The sequence below is a fragment of the Lissotriton vulgaris genome, chromosome 6, assembly GCF_964263255.1.
Source record: "Lissotriton vulgaris chromosome 6, aLisVul1.2, whole genome shotgun sequence".
Taxonomy (NCBI): Eukaryota; Metazoa; Chordata; class Amphibia; order Caudata; family Salamandridae; genus Lissotriton; species Lissotriton vulgaris.
In genome coordinates, this window is record NC_141694.1 from 418,307,673 (window position 1) to 418,325,930 (window position 18,258).

Here is an 18,258-nt window from a genome sequence, read left to right on the forward strand (position 1 = left end):
AGTCTCCCTCACAAATGTGCTGGTTTGAGATGGGTTCATTTCTCTGCTCATTGTCTAAGCAGCTACCATGAGCACACCCTCCAATTTCCTTCAGCCACACAGAGACAGACTTATTGTCTGGCATCCTAACTCGCATCATTTCAAAAGGGGATTTACCTGTCACTCCATGGGTACTAGTACGATAAGCCAAGACCATCTCCATCATCATATTACTCACATCAAGACCACTGGCCACTGCCATTTGTATGGTCCCCTTAGCCATCCTGTTCTCAACCATACCATTGCTTTGTGGGTTATATATGGATGCACGGTTATGCTTAACCCCTCTATATTCCAGAAAACTTGGCATTTCATAGGATGTACATTGCATGCCATTATCTGTAATGATAACTGAAGGAATACCCTCCTCTAACATGATATGATCTAAGGGGGTGAGTGTGGTTTTAGTCCTGATCTCTTTCATGAACTTCATCCTAATCAACTTGATATGCACACCCCCTACCACCATGGCATTCTTTGACTGACCTCTCAATTCACTCATGGGACCAATAAAATCTAAACAAATGGTATGCCATGGTTTACCAAGGTCCTTTATATGTCCTGTGTCCTCTTGAGTACTAACCTTCAAGCGCTTCTTCCCTTCTTTACACACCCTGCATCTTTCCGCCCATTTGTTCACTTGATCATCCATACCTGGCCACCTCCATTCAGTTCTCAATCTTTTCTCAGTTTTAGTCTGTCCCAAGTGACCTTCATTTGCAATACTTATGAGCCTACTCCATACTCCCTGAGGGTGAATAAACTGTTCTCCCTTCATGATCACCATATCCTCACACACAGACAGTTCATCCAACACTTTCAAGCAGAGACTTACAGAGATTGCTAAAGTTCTCTCCCGCCTGGCACCCAACAAAATCAGCCATTTAAATTCCTTGAGTTAAACATCTAACTCCATTTCTTTCACCCATTCCTGCATAGAGATTGCAAGTGCATTGCTTAAGTTAAGGACAACTAGTACTGTGGCTACTGCACCTTGGCTTTCCTTAGCCAACGCAACCAGACCATCCACCACATGCCAATCCAAGGATAATCTTGACAAGCAATCAGCTTGACAAATGGACCACGATTTTATATATTCAATTTTGTAGCAGTACTCCTGAAAGCAGGCAGCCATCCTTGCTTATTTTGCTGAACCCTTTCCTGCACCTCCCAATAGCAATGTCTTAATCAAGGTCTTGTGATCCATACGGAAAGCAAACCTTGAACCACACAGGTAAGTTCTAAAGTATTCTGTACCCCATACTGCCGCAAGTGCTTTGCGCTCTATGACAGAGTAATTTCTCTCTGAGGTGGTCAGTGTCCTGGATGCGAATGCCTCTGGCTACTCCTGCTTGCCATTAGCTTGCGACAAAACAGCTCCCAGGTCTTTGGCTCTCGCATCGACAGTGAGAAAGGATTTTAACCTAGTGTCAAATTGTGTAAAGATACTCACACTACAAATTTCGTTTTGATCTGTTCAGCGCACTTCTGCTGCATCTCACCCCACTAAAAACCAACTCCTTGTTTTAGTAAAAGCTTTAGAGATTTCAATTTCCCAGAAAAATTTGCCACAAATTTGGCATAATATTCAATGAGGCCCAAGAAGGACCTGAAGCGATGTTTATTTACAGGTGACAATGCTACTTTTATGGCATCCAACACATTTTCCTTTGGTTGCACCCCTTCAACGGTGATGTTATAACCAAGATATTCCACCTGATTCACCAGAAATGTACACTTGTCACATCTGAGGGGCAACCCCTCTTCTTTTACTCTTTCACCAAATATCAAGATGTCATCTTGGAAATTCAAGCTGTTTGCCATACCTCGGAAGACCTCATTCTTCTTGCCCTGATAATTACTCTCAGTTGAACACAACCGGAAAGGCATCCAGGTAAATTGTAAGGTACCCTCCATGGTAATGAAGGCTATACAAGGTTTTGCATAATCATGTGTCCTTAATCTAATGATATGCATTCCTCAAATCTAGTTTGGGGAAATACTTCCCCCCCTCCAAAGTCATAATTAATTCATTTATATTTGGCAATGGATAAGTGTCGGTCCCCACATTTTGACTGAGAGACCTAAGGTTCACACAGAACCTGCACTTGCCATCTGACTTCTCTGTAATAACCACTGAAGGTATTCATCTAGATGTCTCCACCGGTTCAATAACCCTTGTAGATATAATTTCTTCTAACATCTTTTTTACTGCTGCTTGTGCCACTAGAGGAATTCTGCACAATTTGTGGTGAATGGGAACCACATCTGGTTTCATAACAATTCTATATACAAAACCTTTAAGTAGACCTAACTTCTCTTTAAAGACATCTTGGGCTTCTTCTAAAATGTGCCACAACATAATATTGTTAACTATCTTCACTTGGTTGGTGCTCCTGGATTCACCACTATGTTGAGATCGTACTGGTGCATCCAACCTAGGATTGGTGGTCTATCCTCCACTACATAAATCTTGCCTTTAATCCTCCTACCAGCAAACTCAATGGTAGAGTCCATATATCCTACTAAATCGATTGAGACCCCTGATACCCAACTTGGTTAATGTCTTTAGGCAGCAGATGTACATCTGCCTAATGCTCCATGAACATGGTCTTAGGAATAATAGTGAACATGGAGCCAGAATCTATCATAAGTTCTACCACCATCTGATCAATTCCAAAAGCAGCTTTAGATCGACAATGTTTAATTGTAGGGCTTTTTCTGCACTGCACTGAATTTACCCCCATCTAAGGCCTCAATGTATGTTTCCAACATGCAGAACCAATCTTCCCATTCAATGGTTAATGGACCTGGGATCGTTAAAAATATTGGAGGTGACACTATTGAACTTTGAGGTTGCATATTTAGAATAATGGTCAGCAATCATAGCAACCAAATACACAATAGTTGTTGTGGTGTGCAAATCACTGATAACATTTTCACAATGACCAACAGAAAATAAAGACTGCTGAGAATGTAAAACAGATCCTAATGAATAGTGCCTTTACCGAAACACTGCCGAGGTGTGCGCATCACAGTGAAACACTCTGCAGCTGAAAAGTATTCAGAATTTTATATTTATGGTGTGCGAATCTCTGATGCGTTTTCCGCTCCTCACAAAGCATGTATTTTCAATATTACAACAAACTGGTGTGTGCATCACTGTATGCACACATAGACAGCCCTTTGCAGTTTGCCCTCTCCAAAGCAGGATGGTCGCCTCATGTAGCATCTTGTGTGGCTTACACGGGGGGCGGAGCCTATGCCTTGCGTGTGTGGAGCTGCAGCACGTAGAGAAATGAAGGGAGAGCTTGTACTGCCCTCTCTCACCAGAATCTTGAGTGTCTGGACAGGGGCGGCCTTAGGCATGTGCAAGCTGTGCACCTGCACAGGGCCACCAAACCCCAGGGGCCACCACGCCAATATATATCCTTAATATAATAATCCTCTAAGGATGGATACATATTTGCGTGGCGGCCCCTGGCAGGGATTTGGCGGACTCGGTTCTGTTCCGCTTCCAAACACCCTGAGCCCCCCTCCCCTCTTCACTGGCCTCTGCGCTCCGTCCGGCCCGGACCCCCCTACCTACGCTCCCTGCTCAGGGCCGCCATCAGCCTAGAGCCACCCCTGGTCTGGAGCAGACAGGAGGGGCAGCGCATGGGGAACTGAAGGCAAAGCTCGTGCTGGCTGCTCTCTCCACACTACCTCCTGCTTTCACCCGAAACATTCTCCCCACCGGCCAAACAACATAGAGAAACCCACAGCGGGTCTACAGGGCAATACCACAGCGGGTCCGAACCACCGGCTCCTCCTAGTGTGAGGCAAAGCTTGTCCACCTGACCTTGTCGTGGGTTTGCGGATGCGATGGCTGGGTTGCAGATGATGACTGGCCAACTTGTTACCAAATTCTTGTACCAGGTTTCGTGATGATGACAGGAGACCAGAAATGATAACAAGCTAAGGTTTATTGAAGGTAAGTTGATCTGCAACCACAATGCAACTGCCCCTGAGCTAGTCCAACAGCAACTGGCATTTCAAGAACGCTGGCCAAGAAGCTGGAACATAGAACCTGAGAGGAGTTCATGCCTAGGTTCCAGCATCCACATGTTGGGTCATAAAAGGGATTTTGGTGTACCTGGCAGGAAGTAGGTACCATGGATTGCAGTGAACACCCACAAACAATTTTTCACCTTTCAAAATGCCACAATAAATTCTTTTGCAGGGTAGGAAGGAAATACTTCGGTTTGGAAAGGTTTTTCAGCAGAGTAAATATTTTCCCTGTACAGAAGATATATTACCTGTTCTAATGTACCTTCCCACATTTTTTAATCATGCACAATTTAGCCACTTGGGAAATTCCACGTGCATTATTTATTAAAGATACTATGAATCACTCCTAAAATAGAATGTTTTTCAATGCCTTATTTTAAAAATAATGCAAGGTCTGGGAAGTGTACCGTTAGGGTGCAAACACTGCATGAGTTTAACGTAAAGTGTGGGAAGAAAGTAACTACCAGTCTGTATAATTGTAGTGAAGTATCCATCAAGCCCTAGAATCTGGCAAGCAATTTTCTTACATTTCATGCAGACAAGAGCTCTAGATTACTCCATTCTTACGGGAAAAACATATGTTTTCATTGTTTCTGCTAAATGCTGCAAACATTTTCACGCTTCACTGCAGAGCCACAATGAGCATTGATGGTTTAGCCGTTTGTAAGCATCCATGTAGCTGTGCGCAGCTCAGCATGAAGGATGAAATCAAGGAATGAGATTGCATGTCTCTGATTTATAAGACAGCCAATTCAATATTGAAGAACATAGCAGATCATTCAGAAATAAGATACTCTTTTGCAGTTTGATTATGTGGTGCACTTTAGGAGAGAATGATGAGAGCAATCAAGGTATGACTGATGCTGCCTGAACCAAAAAACGATAAGCCAGTACAATCTATAACATACTTTTTGTGAGAAGGTCAATCCAAGCAGTGCTTAATTTGAGTTATTGGTTGTTGGTAGGGGCCACCAGCACTTATAATTGGGGAACAGCACGTTTTTTTTTCCACATCAGACATTTAGAGCAAGATACGGAAAAAAACACAAATCGGAAAAGTGGAGGAAGATAAACACAACAAAACCATCAAAATGCGAGAAAATAGCAGTTCCCACTCTATATTAAAAAAAAGAGTGCAGGTGCTGTATGATTTGCTGCGCCGATGCTTATAAAACTTGATGCGCCGAATACTAAGGCTACATAGTGTTGAATACGCCTTAACTCTTTAATCCCCTATCAAAACTGCTGCCCCTTTATCTCGCTGTTGCTCGTCCCTGCTTTCTCCCTTTGTGCTGGTTTTTCTTTCTTTCTTTTCCTCCTCCTTTCCTGTGTATGTGTTTTTCTCTCCCTTGCTCATGGTCAATATCTGTAGAAGAAAAATAAATGCCAGTCTCTAAAAATGATACCCATGGGCCCCATCGGCAGCCACTAGCTCAAAATAAGTTTTTGAAAGTAGGAACATGCAGGAGTGAAATAAAGGAACAGGGAGTGTCTGGTAGTGGACATAAGAGGCATGATATGGTTTAAAACTATCAGCCTTGGAAATCGGAGTGCCGACATTTAATTGCACTGGTCGCAGGTTTCTGAGAAAAGCTTTCTTTCTTTTACAAATCAAGCACTGATTCTAAGCTAAGGCACCATGGGGCATATTATTAAGGGAGTTTATCTCCGCTTTTTTGGCTTTAAAAGCCAAGAAAGCAGAGATAAAATTATCTCCCTATGACCTAGCTGTCGCTAACACCAGTTAGTGACAGCTAGTAGGAGATAGCGACCATCTTGGGCCCCACTTTGCATGTCAGTGATATTTATCACTAATGACATGCAAAGTTGGCGTGCCAAGATGTTAGCTACTAGAAACAGTCGCTAACATCGCTATCTCCTATTACCAACAATGGTAGGTGGAGAACATGGCTAAGAACATTAGCTCGGTAATGCATGAATATCGCTGACTTTACAGCGATATTCATGCATTTCGGCCGATTTTTATAGCTTAGGAGATAAACCTTGATAATAGCAAGGCTCCTAAGCGATAAAAATCGCCGCAGCTCGGCGATAAAAATATTGCCGCTAAACCAACATAGCGATAATTATCGCTAGTTGTTGGTAATATGCCCCAGTGTTCGTTATAAACACTCATATACAGAGTTAACAACAAACAGCCACATGCCTGGTTGGGCTTGTCCTCTGCGAAGTACTAACCTCAGCCGAAGACGATAGATCATACCTACGTCTAGAAAAGGAGATCTACTCCTTTTTCTGATCCCCGCTTGGAGACACCCCTTGAGTAATATTTGAGAATAGAAAGAGTTAAGTATGAAGGCCTCCCTAGAAAGAAAGGGGAGGTGGCTTCAGAAAATAGGGTAAAGATGTAATCATGCATCAATATTGGAGAAAATTCAGATCTTCGAAAACGAGTGTTAATTTTTTCTTAATTTTTCTGCTGACACTGTAAGGAATGGAGTGAACATATTTTGTTCCATACCATACTAAGGGAAGATTTGGCTAACTGTGTGCTCAAATGGATTTTATACTATTTATACGGTTCACAAAAAGTGATATGGACCAAGTGGCTTTTGTATCAAACATGGTCTTATCACTGACAGTTGAAATGTGAAGCAAGATACATTTGCACAATGTATGACTATGACAATATCAACATTGTGAGTTTGGACCAAATAATGTGTGTTTCATTTTTCATGATAGGGCAACGAAATCTTTCTGTGAAAAAATGTCCCTTTTTGTGTAGTCAGCCCCCTTTTTTGGTAAATGTTATTGTTTTTTTTATACTCCGCACACTGGGACACTCCTGTCCAGTACCTAGTGTATGTGCTCTGACCCCTAGCATATGTAGAAATGTGTCTAATAAATGATTTCCTCATTTAACTTTATTGTAAAGCCATAGCACTTGGTAAATAACATACACCCATGGCATAGAAAGTTAAAAGGTCACTTGTAGACTAAACCAGTTATTTCATTCACTAGTGTTACAATAGAAAACAAGGCTGCACGTGAGGCAAGATGGCGTCGGTGTGATGTGAGGCAAGATGGCGTCGATGTGATCGGGAGCGGAAAGCTGAGGCTCCATGAAGTTCTGACCCTGTGTCTTCCGACCCTTTGCTGAGCAATGGACTGTGATAAAAACCTAAACTGGTGTCATTTAAAGTAGTCTGCTTTGCTTGTCTTCACAAGGATCTTTGTACATGGCGATAACAGTGACATTTGCGATACGGTGATTCCCTCAGACAGGGACAGACAGACAGGCTAAGCAATTTTACCGCAGCGTGTTGCCGATTATGGAACTCTACCCAGTCCTGTGCATTATGCCTACGACGGATATTTCACCTTTCATCTCCGCAACGCAACGCTTCATGGCTTCATGGTTTGGTTGCTTTTGCAGGGGAAACATGTTGCTACGTGACACCTTGATGCTGTCCTGAAAGCGCGGAGGCTGTACGAGGCCTTACAAGGCAAGGCAATACAGGAGAGACCGCCGCCGCTGCTCTAGGAAAAGTCATCTCGCCCTTTCCCTGTGTACAGCGGGTGGGTGGCAGGAGGCAGAGGATATCGGCGGAAAAAAAAAAAGCCCACGGACCACGAACCCGGTAGCCCCGAGGGGGGATCGACAGACGTGTCTGCTCGACGCTCCACTGCTCTACCAGTTCTACCAGCCAAATTCCGCAGGCTTCGCTCCGTTGTCAGGGAGACGCCAGCTAGCATCCAATGCGGATTGATTTTGCTCCGATTGACTCCATTTGCTTTGCCAGAGCCGTTGCTTGCTGTGCTTCAGGCTGCTCGGTGGTAACGCTCCTCAGGACTGTGACCCGATTGATCTGTAGAGGGCCATTGCCACGGTCTTGGCTGTGGGCTAAGAAACGCCGGCTGACATCAGGAGTGGAGGGGAAGACTGTCTGTTCCTGCCAGTACGCTGACAGCCAAGAGAGACTACAGCAGAAACAGAGGTCAGCGCAGGGTAAATATCAATCTTTACAGGTCAGCATGGCTGGAGTGGAGGGGTCTGGTTGTGTGCCGAGTGAGCAGAGCGAGGAGAGCGAGACAGTAGTGATGGGTTCACAGGGGGCAGGAAAACCTCAGGATAACGAAGACTCCCAGAACATACAAGGCCCGGTAAATGCAATGAGGCGGCCTGAAACGAGGGGATCCAAAAATAAGGATGACAAATACAAAAACAATGAAAAGGATAAGGAGAAAGAGAAAGAGAAACAAAAGGAAAGAGAGAGAGAGACAAAGTTAAAGACAAAAATAAAGATAAGGATCGAGATATAGAAGTGGGTCCCGACAGTTTGCAGTCATCTGCAAAAATGGAATTGTTAGCTAAAAAAGCAATGACTACAGGCCATTAAAAACCTAAAGTCGGCTGCCAAAACCAGCAGTCTGTCGAACAACGCTCAACCTCGGATTTCAAACATCTTCAGCCCAGTAATCAAAGAGAGATTTGATCTGGAGGGGGCAGATGAGGCTGAAAGAAAATTAAGTAATCAGACAAAAATACCAGGTATTCAGGGTATTCACCAGGCAGCCATAAGTGGGAAACTGGCGACCGGATTGGTCAGTTCTGCAACAGACGCACCTACAGTAGCACCGACAGCACCAACAGAAGAACCCGAAAAGACAGCTGGTCATGCTGCTTTAACCTCTTTTCAAATTCTAAGCTTGACTAGCGCAGAGCTTGATGATACTGATCAGGAACGATACCCAGATCAAAACCCAGGCAGTATAGTTCCTTTATCAGACAGCAACGTTCCTAAAGGTATTGGAGTGGGGGGATACTGCTCAAACTACCCTCCAAAATGCCCAACAACAAACACCAGTACAAGCTCAAGCACAGGGAGCACAAGGAGCACAAACACAACCGTGGCTTGGATCAGAGTCAGAGTCAGAAGCGGAGTCTGAAATCTATGAGACTGGGGTGTCCTCTTCTAGCGAAGCACAGAGATTGAGACTTGAGCCGACAAGTACTGAATCCTCAGATCCTTCAGGCTCTAACTCTAAAATGACGAACGACTCTCCTAAGGATAACACCGCAAAGAAAAAACAGGAAAAAAGAAAAGAAGACAAAGGAGACAAAACAAACTAATCTATGAGGACACCACCGATCAAGGGAGCAATACGGATCGGATTGATCACAGACTGAGGAATTCATCTCCACAAGCCACTTCACTGTCTGACCCGAATCCTTGTCTGTTAAGAGATCTGAAAAAGATCGATCATAATCAATCTGGCAACAGGGGAAGTCAAGCACAACCTTCCCTGGGCGATGTATTTAATTCAATCAGGAAATTCCAAGAAGACGTTAAACACGATAACAAGAAACTCCAAGAAGCAACTAATAAAGTGGGCCAAACTTGTCTTGAAATTTCAGATAGAATGGCTTCGGTAGAGTTACGCACCTAGAACTTGGAAAAAGATATCTCCGCCCTGCAGACACAGGGAAAAGAACAAGAGGGAATAGTGAAAGACTTGATGATGAAGCTTAAAGACCAGGAAAACAGGGCCCGGCGCAATAATTTGCGCCTTCTTGGAATCCCCGAGGGAGTGGAGGGGAACGACCCAAGGGGCTATATGACATCTCTTTTTAAAGAATCATTCCCCGAACTAACCACCTGGGATTGGGACAAAGAGGTCCAGAAGGATCCCCATTTCCCGCTAACCCTCACTAAACGGTCGCACTCATCAGCGCAATACCCAAGAGCAATATTGGTCTATTTTGGCAATTTTCTCCTACGGGAAGCTATCTTTGATCTGGCACGACCAACCCGTAATAGATAATAAAAGGCTATATGTTTTTTAGTAGACCCGACGTCGCCCATGTGACGGTGGAACGGAGATGGAGAATGCGGCAACTTTATACCCCCTTTGAACAGATGGGAGCCCCAGTATTTCTACAGAACCCTGCCAGATTAAAGATCATCTTTAATGGCGTCACTAGAAGTTTCACCAGCAAAATACAGGCACAAACATATCTAGAGGAGATCACAGAACCTAGCAAAGACAAAGACAAACTTCAAAAAAGAAAAAAGAAAAACAAATAGACTACATTCTCATGTTAATTTACCCATGTCATTAGTGATATGATCAGCAGGGCAAGTTGAGAAAGGGAGAGGAGGGGGGTATCATAGACTGATAAACACCTGCATTATGAATGATAAAATGTATATGAGCAGGAAATATATGGAAATGTATTGCAGAGAATAATTATCATTCCTCCACTCCCAGCAGTTTCAGGGGTCAGGACGCGGAGATGCTAGCGGCTTACTGATCACCCAGATGCCCACAACCTGGATCCTCGGGAACCAGGTAGCCTCACTAGATGGTGGAGGAGGGGTTCGGCATAGGGGTGGGGGGTGGTCTCTAGTAGAGGGGTTTTAGGGGGAGGGGGCGATCATACAGGCAAAGAATCAGGTCAGAATCTATGACTTGGCATACAATTAAGACAAAAATCCCGGACTATAAACAAGGAATAAGAGAATGTTCAAAACTATACAAAGTGAAATATATAAGTATGAATGGCTAAACTAAAAATATAGACCCTCAATATATGTGGGCTTAACGACCCTAAAAAAGACAAAGAATAGTGATAGTTCTTCAGTCAATCGGGGCAGAAATTGTTTGTCTTCAGGAGACTCATGTTGAGGTGTCCCAAAGACATCTACTGAAAAACCTGGGATATAGACTAGTTGTCGCCACTACACAGGCAAATAGAACACGTGGGGTGGCTATCCTGGCACGGGGTGGGGGACTTCGATTTATGTGTTCAGCTGCAGACAAATGTGGTAGATGGGCTATCACTGAGTGCCAATACGGTATAGGGAAAAAAACTCACGATTTGCTCAGTGTATGGGTGTGTTACAGATGATCCCGAACTCTTAATATTCTTATCTAATGAATTAGCACACTGGCCTGTACCAATGATTGTTTGTGGTGACTTTAACCTAAACCTTCCATCAAATTGGTCTTCTGGGTACAACTTTATTCATCAAGGCAGGAAACCGAAAACCTTTAGAGCCCTTGAAGAGCTTTGCAATACTCATGGGATATTAGATTGTTGGGAGATGAAACTCCCATCCAATCCCGGTTACACCTTCTTTTCTCACCCTCACCCTAAATTTGCTAGTTTGGATTATATATTTGCATCACATACTATTATTTCCAGTTGCTCTATAGATCGATTACCAAGGGTTTTTTCCGATCATAATCCTTTAATTATAAGCATTGACACCGGGAAGATACAATCAGACCGCAGTATCTGGACATTTGAAAGGGCCTTATTGACCAATGAAAAATACTGTAAGCTGATGGAAAATTGGATTCTAGAATTTTTAAAGTACAATGTGGGTAGTGCCCTGTTGGAAGTGGTCTGGAACACACTCAAGGCAGGAATTAGGGGTGAAACTCTTAGATTTTCAATAAAAAGTAATAAAGAAGCAAAACAAAATTTTAAAAACCTACAGAATAATTTTGCAAGAAAGGAAGAAGATCTAGTTAGAGCAGTCCAAGGTGGAAATAATTTAGAAGTGATGTAGCTATAGCAAGAAACTTTATATCTGAAACATTTATCACCAAAGCAATCTGTAAAGCCATAATGAATAAGGAGAAAATCTACCAACTAAGCGAGCAGGTGGGACATCAGCTTGCAGTCCGTACAAGACAACAGAAACACAATTAAAGAAATTAGAGACCCTATCCACGGACTCACACAAGACCCTAAAGAGATCAGGGATGCCTTCCAGAGGTATTACGTGGACCTATATAGCGAGACATGTAATAGTTAGTTTAAAATTGATGAATATTTAGATTTAGTCACAGGGACCCACTTACCTCAATCTGATAAAGATAGTCTCGCTGAGGGTCCACAATGGGTAGAAATTCTCCTTTCGATAAACAGCCTTCCCTCTGGTAAGGCAACCGGCCTAGATGAAATTCCTGTGGAATTTTTCGCTAGATTCAGCAAGCAACTGAAAGAAATTTTAACTAATTTGATGAATCATGTTTTTCAGGGTGGACGGCCACCGGAATCCTGGACCCGGGCAAAAATCATTGTTTTCCCGAAAAAAACAAGGACCCTACAGAATTAGCAGCATATTGTATAATTACATTAATAAATAATGATTCTAAAATATTTTCCAAACTGTTAGCTAGTAGACTTGACCCAATAATCCACAAAATCATATCAATTAGGCAACATGGATTCGTCCCAGGTAGATCAACCACAGATCATATCCAGAGGGTGATCACTCTTTTTGACATAGCAGAAGTGACAGGAGACCCTATGGCACTGATACTGCTAGATGTAGAAAAAGCATTCGATAGGGTCTCCTGGCAATATCTATGGACTGCTATGTCAAAAAGTGGGATCGGGGACCAATTCATCAATGTTGTTTGCATGGTGTATGTCAATCCTTAAGCAGTGGTCATGATCAATGGGAAAATATCAGATACTATCAAAGTGACTAGAGGTACAAGGAAGGGTTGTTCTTGCTCCCCTCTACTATTCGCTATATTTATAGACCCATTTATCTTGAGGTTAGAAACCAATCCATCTATACAACCAATGAAGACTATCAATGGTGAAACCAAGACCCTGGCATATGCGGATGATATCGCAATTGTTACAGCTAATCCAAATGAAGCAGTTACCTTAATGGAGGAAGAAGCGAAAAAGTTTGGAGAGATTTCCGGGTATAAACTGAATCAAACTAAAACCCAGATTATAATTAACAGTAAAATCAACTATTCAGATGAAAGGGTGGTGGATAACGCACTATATCTCGGTGTTAATATCACCTCAAACTTAAACAATCTAGTGAAACTTAACTTGAATCCACTTCTGAAACAAACAGAAAAAAGCTTGAGTGGCTTGCATAACTTACATCTAACAAATATTGGAAGATGCAATCTTATTAAAATGTTATTTTTTCCTAAATTTTTGTATTTTTTTCGAACAATTTAAACTTTGACCCACTGATTTTTAAAGAAATAGACGGTATTTTTTCTCATTTTATTTGAGGGTACGGAAGAACACGTAGAGCTCACAGATTCATCACCCTAGCAAAAAAAAGAGGCGGTCTGGCGTTACCTAACTTTAAAACTTATTGGTGGGCGACAATTCTCAAATATAGTAGATTGCTTTTAACCTCCAAACAGGACCCTAATCCAGAGAGGTCAGTCCCAACCCCACAGGAACTTATCCTCGGTAAAGAGGCGGGCGATCATTTGTGGATATTAACCAACGATTGTCATTTTAAAAAAGTGCGCTTTAAAACCCCTAAAGGTATCTACATCGCTTGGAATCATGTTCGGAAACTCTTGGAGATTGGTAGGTTTTCCTATTACACTACACTTTATAGAAATACAAATCTTCCTGAGATTTTCACTGATAACTGTATGATGCGATGGGTCAGATCGGGCATTTCTCAAATTGGCTAACTTTATGATTCAAATGACTTCCGTTCATTTGAAACTTTAAAAAATAAATTTGGTCTAGAATCTCAAGATTTTTTAAAATATCTACAAATTAGGGTTTTTTTAAATGAAAAGGGGGGGTGGCAGTGTGGCTTTGGAGGACAGTCTAGCAATCAAAACAGTGGTTCAAAGCAACAGGGTAAAATTGGAGAAATATCTAAAAATGTAGTTACTGGTTTTCCTGATGACTTAGATAAACATACCCATAATTGGCAGAACAAATTAGGAATTTCTGAGACCCTAACACAGAAAGCATTTGAACTTTCAAATTCACTATTAATAATTGCAAGCCCAATTCTATAAAACTTTCTTTCAATTGTAATATACCCCCGATAGAATATCTAAATGGAGTACAGGCAAAGGTACATTATGCCCTAGATGTGCGATGTCTGAAGCTGATCTAATACATATGCTCGCCGCATGTCAGACACTAAGCACCATCAGATGGGAAATGTCTACTTTTCTAACTGGAATCTTGAGACAAGAATTGAGATCTCAACAGCTGAAATAATATTAGGGGTAGACAGCAATACCAGATCCGATAAAATGCAGGGACTTCTGTTTATCTCAATGGCAGTACTTAGAATATGTCTGGCATCCGTCTGGTTAGATCCACATCCACCAACATTTCAGCAATGGCAGGCATGATTTTTAGCAACATATAGCCTGGAAATAGCTATTTATAGTAGGAAGGGTATGAACAAGAAAAGGAAAGGATTAGAAATATGGTATCCTCTTATAAAATGGATAGAAAGACCGGATGAGTAATGTCTTTAATTACCTTAACAGAAATGTTATTGTTTTTTTTTACTTCTTTTTTCCTTGTTTTCTTTATTTTTATTTTTTTCCTTCATATGAAAAGAAATTCTGTTTGTCACAACATCAAGAGTATGTATATATTATTTAATGTTGACTGTATGCGGGGAGTGATGTGGGGGATGGGGGGGTGGGGGAATTAAACTGTAAAAACCTTAATAAAGACCTGTTTTTAAAAAAAGCGAAACAAGGCTTCAGACTCACCATTGTTGCCTGACTGCTGCATTGTAAATCTTGCTGGGCGTGCTGTTGAAATAACACTTTGCAACAGGTAAAAATCTCACTTTTCATACTAGTTAGTCACCCCTTTATTAGCTTTGTAGCCCACAAGGTCAGGTACAAGATATTTAAAAGTGGGACATGTATAAAAGTAATGTTGCAATGTCCTTACAGAGATAAGGCCAACATAGCTATTTTCACTGTGGCAGGCATAGCTGTCCTAAGTACAAAATGAGAGTTAAGATTAAAATGCTAATACTGCTAACTCAGGAACGTGACAAGCTAGAAAAAATAATTAAACCACTATTTTTAAAAGGTAATAAAAATCCAATTCAATGGCGTAGTTGGATTTTTAATAATATTTAGCAAGTTACCCTTTGTCTGCCTGAACTGTCAGAAGGCTAATTCGCATAAGCGTCGGTCAGCTCTCAACCTGTGCTCAAGTCCTGGAATAGGTGAAAAAGAGATTAGAAATGCCTCTCAGGAGCAAACAATATGTTAACGTGAATGGGGAGGAATGACGCCTTTGAACTCCATAGAATGTTCAGAGTTGGGGTGGTGGGCATCCAGTTGATACCACACTGTCAAATCCTGCTTGACAGGTCTGTTGACCCACAGGGAGCACTTGGGGCACACCTGAAAGTGAGGAAACAGGACGCCAAGACAATTCCTATGTATCTCCTGTCTGGTTGCTGAAGGAGCTTGCTTTTGTCCTTCCAGACTTCTACCTCTTGGTTTGTTGTGGTTACAGTGCCAGCTTCAAACTGGATTTTAGTGTTAGATGTGGGTGGACACTGGTGATTTTCCTATGACATTCCCACTCTCAACCTCATCCCTCAGATCCCAAGGTTGGTGTGGCCGAAGACTTTAGCCATCTTGAAAATATCCAGGCAGAGTGCACTTCAGGACCATTTAAAGTAAGGCAATCAGGAATTAGTTTTCCCAGGAAATGTATGCCATTGGTTAGGGAATGCTTGATAGTCAACACATCCACTAGCTGGCACCAAACATAAATGTGGCACCTAAGCCACATTTATCAGAATACTTTAGGATTTGCAAAAAAATGAATGAGTACCAGCCAGACTGAACTTGCTGCACTTGGTATCTGCAACCAGTGAGGAGGACCTGAGAAGGGTTGACTCCCCCTTCCACTTTAAATTGAAAGATAGAAAGACATTTAAGGATCATAATGTGGATCCCCTGGGTGACTTCTGAAACATAAAAAAAGATGAAGTGGAGATTCCTGTGAAGAATCCAAGCTGGCAACTGAACCTGGACGGGACTTTGCTGTTGCCCTCTTCCTGATACCCTGAGAGTATCTAATTGCTCCCCCTAAGGCTGAGGAGGCCCTTGAAGTGTACTTAGGTGTTTGTTTCCAACCTTTTGTTCCAGAGCTCCCAGACTTCAAGCAGACCGACCATGAAAAGCATCCAAATGACAGTTCCACAACATCAATTTGAATTTTAGGTTTGTCTTGCATGGAGAACATACGTTTTTGATATTTGTCTTCTGACCATTGGTTTGTTTAATATGTATGTTGCACAAAAAATGTATTACATGATGTATGTCTTTCTTTTAGACATGACCAATTGATTTATGAATGTCTCTTTGAAATAACAAAATTTAGCAGAATAAATCTTTAAAAACCTCAGAATTAGTTGTCTAAGGTTTATCGCAAATATTTGAAAAAAACTCCCTTGACACCTGTTTGTTATTTCAATATCTGGTTGGTCCAGTCTGGGGAGTTAAGGACCCAAGCCTTGCTTGTTCATATCATTTAAGGGTTCGGCAGCTCGTTGACATTGCTAGCAAATAATTAACAATTCACATACAATGACCATGTTGAATTTTTTTTAATGCTACTGGTGACTGCACTCTGGAACCATTGGGGCAGCTTCTGAAGTAAGGAGAGAGATGTAACGTTGTCCTGTTTCTAGTTGCTTACCTCCACAAGTCCAGCAATGACTGGAAGTGAAATCTATTTGATAGTGAAAGTGTTTTAGATTGCTGTCTTCCTAAAAAGATAGTGGCATATAATGATGTCTAATTGTTGTCTTCTGGGATGTGTGATTTTCAGATTCAGAAAGTCATACTTTTCTAGTATACTCTGTTGTATGAACATTGGAGAAATAGGTCTGTTAAGCAAGACGTTATAACTATACCACTAATGTTATACGCTCTGCACATTTATCTATTATATAAAATCAGAGCTAAAAGTGTTAGTTGGGCAATCTCAGTTAGAAGAAAGTAAAACTTTAGAACATCGTGAACCTATGAAAGTATGCAGAGTGAGAGCTTGTATATCAAAAGAGGAAAGAGAAAGGCGATAACACTGAAATTGTGTATGTTCTGTGAAAGGTCCATTACTTTTGTGAAAGATGTTAACCCCAGAATCTCTAGGAGTCAATCATTGCTAACTTCACATACAACTAGCAAATTTGAATACAAGGAGCCATGATTAAAAGAACCAGAAGAAAGAGCTGGGCTTTTATTCAAAAGGAAATGTATACATTTGCCGTCAGTTCAGATAAGACAATAGGCTACAATCTGTCTTCATGATTCAAGTGTGGCTGGACATCACAGAATAGCTACATCTTTGGCAGCAGTAAGGAAATATTGTGGTTTCCATGTCTATGTGCTGATGTTAAGAGATATGTACAAACATGTTCAAACTATGTTCAAATACAGACTTCACATAATAAGCTAATGGATTTATTGAGGTCTTTGTCTGTTCTGTGCATACCTTGGCATATAGTGTAACTGGCCTCATCGTAGAATCACCCAAAAATCTAATTTGCACACCCATTTTCGTGGTCATTGACCATCTGAGTAAAATGAGTCATTTAATATCTTTGCCGATGTTGTCCCCGTCTAAAGAATTAGCACAGCACCAGCCCAGCCCCCCTTCCAGTGTTACCAAACACAAGACAACATGATTCGCTATTCAAGGGATGCATTTCTCAGCCTCAACCATCCAGGTAAGAAGTGCACAATCCCAAGTTAGAGCCTCTTAGATGTGACAACCTGTCAATATGCCCAACCTGTAAGCTTTCGCTAACTAATAATACTATTAAGCCCCCACACCTTCATAGATCTATAAATAAGGCAGACAGCAAGGACAGCTTCAGGTGCTGTGGCACAGTTCTCAATGTAAAATCGTTAGTAAGAAATGTGTCCATGTTTTCTGATTTTATCCCAGCTCATTCTCTTCAAATGGATTTTGTCACAGAAGCATGGGCTGTTGCTGCGTCAGACCCTGATTACTTTCTGCACTGCCTACAGGGTTTGGAATATTCAGACTGGGCCACATAGGGAAAAGAGTTTGGGGCCTTCTCATCATCTTCCGGGATCATTTCAAAACATCATTCAAAGCTCTTTCCAGTTTTGGGTACTGCAAAGCTTTTGATTGCAAATTAGAAGTCAATAGCCATCTATCAGTTCAGGTCAGTTCAGTCGCGCAAGAAATCACTGTCCACACTTCTTTAAGGAGCAAGAAAGGCCACTTTATTTTAAGACAGGCGCATAATACATTTCTTGACCACATTCATTATTTATTTATTTCATAAATTCCAATCTACAGTAAGCCTAAACATCCCTACCTACAGAACCCGAAACTAACTCTTGACTACTACCCCTAGGATTACCCAACGAGCT